The sequence below is a fragment of the Rhopalosiphum maidis genome, chromosome 4 (genome assembly GCF_003676215.2).
Source record: "Rhopalosiphum maidis isolate BTI-1 chromosome 4, ASM367621v3, whole genome shotgun sequence".
NCBI classification, from domain to species: domain Eukaryota; kingdom Metazoa; phylum Arthropoda; class Insecta; order Hemiptera; family Aphididae; genus Rhopalosiphum; species Rhopalosiphum maidis.
In genome coordinates, this window is record NC_040880.1 from 46,051,243 (window position 1) to 46,057,321 (window position 6,079).

The window sequence follows — 6,079 nt, forward strand, 5'->3', positions numbered from 1 at the left end:
AGTCTCAAAACTTTGAAATTGTTTCCAATCCAGCACGCGTCATTAACTAGATGTTGGACTATCTGAAAATGTTAAATTTAATATTTGACATCTGCATGATACACTATATTATATATTGAACTTCAGCTAGTTCAACAAGTGCATTAAGTACATTTAGACATTGTGCCTGTTCAGTGAACATTACTTATTGATTATTAGGTAAATAATATTATTACCTATTGTTACGATGAAATATAATTTTAAATGTTTTTGTAATTTAACTTTACAACGAATACCAATAATACCGTTATTGAACATTATAAATATTGTATATTTTTTATATAAGTAAGTACACATTTTTAATTACCTAATATTATACAAAATAATGGGTGAATAATGGGCAGATAAAGCAAAATTAATAATTGTTGTTATAAGTCTATAATTAATTTACATTAAATTAAACATTTCATATCATGTATTCTATACCTATTCATTCTCAATAAATTACAATTTATTATTTGACATTTTGATCTTTTTATCACCATAAATATGAGAATTAATATTTTTTTATAAACCGTGAAGCAATATTTTTATTACGAGTATCTATATTAATATTTAAACACTGTGATGTGCTACTTATTGGTCCATTAAACGAGCTCTATGTCTACAGATTTGAAGTAAAAAAATATGGAACAAAAGTAATTTTAGTTGAAAAACACGAAATAATTAATGATAAGTACCTACGGAAATTGCTTTTAAATGTGATACATTTAAAAAGGAGAACAAATAACGTTAGCAACGTTTAATGATAGTAACAAATATAAATAGAATCGATAAAACAATTAATTACTACTTAATAAATATAAAATATTATATTGGTTATAAATAATTATTCGATGAAAATATTTTAACAGTAAATACTACATAAAATATTACAATAATAACCGCAATATAAGTAAATACTAAATTGACATCATGTTGTCCCGTTCACGTAGGTACAAACATTCTTCTTGTATACAAAAAAAAACCCATATTTCAAATGAAATAATATTTTCCATATTTTATTTTCAAGGAAAGATTGTAGATTATTGATTATATCGGCATAAATGCATAGTAATCCTTTGCATCAATACCACTTTCCAACAAAATATACTTTTATTTTTTACGAATAAAGCAAATACGAGTAAATTAAAAGTATGAATAATATATATCTATTATTGCTTTAAACCAAAATTATAATAATCGAAATTTAAAATATTGCTGAATCATATAAATTTAAAGTATTCTTAACTTTATATTGTTAAGTTGTTTTGTGACTATTATTAATTAGCACAGGTATTTTATTATTATTATAAAAATACTTGTGTGGTAATTATGTGGTCGTATTTTTAAACTATTTAAACCTTCATTATTTTATCTCTTTAGTTGTCTTTAATAACTACTAAGTAATGATCTCAATACTTATCTTGTACAAACGTGTTTTTTTATATATTAATTTATATAACTATACGAGCGCCAAAACGCATATTATTATAGTAAGTTGAAGATAAATAGGTAGCAATATACAATATTCTAAAAAAATTGTATTTATACAATAAACCTAACAACGTAATTCCATTTAATATTTATAACAATAGATACTTATTAGTATACTCACATTATATTATCAACAATTTCACCTAAACATAAAACGAACAAAAGTATTAGTGATGTCTACATCTATAAATAATATAAAATAAATTGATAAATGAAATAGTGTTTTTATAATATTATGCTCATATGGTAAAATAAAATTCTAATATTGATTTATAAATTTAAAAAATTGGAAAATTCAACAAAAGCATGCAATTAGTAAAATGGTCAAAATATTAAATTCGTGTTTATTTATTATTGCAATAATAATATTTCCACGGAAAACAAAATTATCAATAGTATTTAATCATTACTTTAAATATTAAATAGTATGAACGCGAAAAAAAAAAAAAAATAGTAATTTATATTGAGAAAATATAAATGATACAACTACTTATTTGACATTTAATTTTTAACCGTAACATATACTTTTATTGAATTGAAAATTAAAGAAGCATTTGTTTAAAAATATTATCCTTATTATATTCACTTTGGTCATTTCGTAGACATAACAATAGTTGACAGTGTTGACACACATTTCAAAATATAAATACATAGTCAATAGTCATATTATAATATAGACGATTATTCAGGGAGCTATGAACACAATTTTTTAGTTGCGCATTTTAACATTCAGTTTTACTGACTGTAATACAATTGTAATGATTATATATTATATTATGACGTATAGTCATATACAGTGAAAGTTCTAAATGGCGGAACAATCTTGATTAGACAATTTTTCGACCACTTTTAAGAGGGAACAAACTTTTGAAATTCACAAAAGTAGATGTATAAAAGAAAAAAAATATGTGGCAGGTTAATTTATATTATAATATTGTTATTTAATTTCATTAGTAATTTAATTTGCCAATGTTACAGTAGGGGAAAAAATCGTACTGCTTTCTACTTCTACTGACGATATAAAACGTTTTACGTTCTTTGTTGCTGCCAATGCGTTCCGTAAAATTTTAATTTGAAATTTCTTCATTGTTTTTCACATAAGTCTCATCAGGCCCAACTGATTCATCGATCGTCGTCACCATAATATGATAAAGTGGAAACGATATCGTTCAAAGTAACATTAGAACATCAACACGGCTGATAACCAGTGCGATGATAAAGGTTCTTTATCTATTTCCGATTCGGTATTAATTGTATATTCGTCGCATTAACTGTTTCGACAACTAAAACCAAACAGTGGTAAAAATAACTTTTTTACAGTTTTGGACTTGTTCAAATAAAAGCCCAAAACGTTAACAGCAATGGACTCATATGAATCGAAATCTGCAACAGCTTTTTGTAGCAGATGCTCATGATAGAGACATAGAGTTTCTTGAATTGTTGGATCGTTCTTTGGTCCAAAGGTTGTGTATGAGGGCCTGTACGATAACGAACTTGATCATTGAACTCGTAATAGGACGATAAGATAAGTTATACTAACATGAATACGTTTTTCTGTCGTCTTTAAGTCATTATTTCTAAATTATGGTTAAAATAACAAAATAGGTGTCTGCTATTCGGAGATTTTCTTATTGAAAAGTGGTGAAAATTTCCGCGTTCTCTAAAAATCGTTTACTATCGGGAATTGTCCGTTAGAGGAAGTTTCACTATAAATGATACCATAGCTAAAAAATAGCTAGGTCATTAAGCCATGAGAAATACATAAATACTTCTAATGACTTACGACGAGTATTGTACGATAAGTAAAATAAATTATTATTTATTAGGTATGTACATAAATTTAGAATTTATATATTATACACTTATTACAAAACATCAATAACAGGCTTACTAATTATTCACTAAAATTTATTTTCAAAAAATTGATGATATTAACAAAGATAATTATACTGACAAAAAATATATAATAACACATTATCAATATTTTTGAAATTCTTTGTTATACTTGTTTAATTGGATACAAATGCGTCAGATACCACAGAAATTAAAACTTCGGATTGTATAAAACATATGTAATCTATTATGTGTATCTATAATATTTATCTCTCTCATTTTATTGTAACATTTTAAAAAGCATGACGGTATAATTAATTAAATGATTAAATTATAAAAATCTTTCTCACCCAACGATGATAATCAATAACACCAGACACCAATTGACGTAGAAAAAGTTTCTCGCAACAAACTTAGTTCATCAACTTTTATATTAAATTATAATATTTATACATCGAACCAAAAATATAACTAAATTATGTTGTACCCATTTCGTTGGATTTGTAACTATTTTCTTGCATCGGTATTCACTCGAACACAAATTTCCTTTTAAACAAATGTACGAGTAATCAACAAATATTTACAAAATGTATATGAATATCGATAACATTATATTATTGTGTTACAAGTTCATATTGTTGAGTACTTCACGTATTCGTAATAACGATATATACCTTTGTTTAAATATTTGTTTGAGTACTATAATTAAATGACATTCTTCGCTGTCGTGTACATATTATATTATTCAAACATTATTATTTAGATGGATTAAAGTTTCTATGTACCGATTCATGTTTTTATTATTTAAGGAGATTAAAATAATAGGAGATTTCCCATATTTGTCTAACATATATATGCGCCGCGTAGGAACTTAGACGTATTTTAATTTCTGCATACCGATCGATCTTATCTAATGATGCAATTATATACAGATTTAAATCTTTCATGAAGTTGACTTTTCCACCCTTAATTTTAGATTCTAAACGGAGCGATGAATGTATTGATTTTACAATGATGTGTGTTTTGTATTTATTACTATCATCGCAATGCTTTGATTCAGTATAAATGGGAAAATTATTAAGTTTGATAATAATTATAATGTTAATGTTATTAAGAAAAATCCACATTCACATAGGTGAATGTTGTCTGCTTGTCTTTGTCTAGCGAACGTGCATCGTGGCAATTTTATGTCATAAGGTTCAATAATAGAGTGGATCGACATATCATCAAACTTAAGTCAAAAATATTACCTATATATTTTCACATAGAGTTTATATGATATTCTAATTTATAAGCAAATTATCCAAGTATGTAAAATATTACACTAAAAAAATTTCTCATAATATTCGCTTAAAGAGTCAAAACCCCATGTGAAAACAAATATATCAAATATATCTGTATACCTATATATACCTACTTTAACCTACTTCAGTTTTTCTTTTCCTATTTTACCGACCGTACGTCGATCAGAAATCTTCGTATATAGTACGAAAAAGTGGATCTTTCCAATAATTTATAATGGAGAATGAAATATGACCGACGACTACGTCGGTCAACCAATCAATGCAAGTATAACCTACAAAATATCGTCGAGGAACAATATACGCAGTATATTGTAGTAGGTAACGCATTATTAAAATATATAATATATTTATATCAAACCGGTATACTCGGCTGAGTTTTTAAGACGTATTTTAATAAAATACGTTTAAATTTATAATTTCATACAATAAAATAAGTGTTTGAATTTAATTTTATTGAAACCCGTTGTAGTGGTATATAAGTGTACGACTACAATTAATATAGGTTGTTTCAATGGTTGTGTTGTTATTATTTTAAGCTTTGTTAACCAAAATACTTGATAATTAAATAAATCGTGTATTGATACGGTGGTTCTATTCGATACGCGATTTAATAATTGTCTATTCCGACAGAAGATACACCAACTTCTAAATGTATATAGTATAGTATACTGTATAGGCAAGCGTAAACTGAACAAATGGTTAAAGTACACAGAGAAAAAAAATTATTATTATTTATAGTAAAAAAAAAACACACACAAACAGAGTTGTATTATAATAATATGTCAGTAGAAGTGCCTCCAATGAAGGGCTTCTTCTGGGGAAAATTCAAGATAAAAACACATATTGTTAACATAAATTCTTATTGTAAATAAACTGTACAGATTGTATTTTTTCTAAATAAAAATAAAATTTATATATATATATATAGTAATAATCTCAGTAACATAATATTATTATTTACATATTTGTTATTTATAAAATGATGAGTTAGTACACTTAACAGTGCATACATTATAATTTATATTAAGTAAACAAAATTACTAATACATATAATATACAAAACTATACATATAAGAATAAAATAACAAATAAATTTAACAATTAAGTCCAATTTTTCTTCGTCTCTATTCAATGGAACAGAACATTACTCTGTGTTGAATGTTGTTGTACAAAATTGATATAATAGTTAATTATCTATTCTTGTCTTGATCGGATTATATATAAAGATATAAAGATATAAACAAATATCACAACCGGAAGAATAGGTTCAAAATTGTAGTGTACTAGCGTCCACTAAAAATACATATATAGGTATCAGGTACCTAAAGTCATAAAGCACATTACCTATTTCATACCTTCAGTTTTTTCAATATAACTTAAATGTGGATATTCAAAACCATACTACATAACGATGGTTTGATATATCC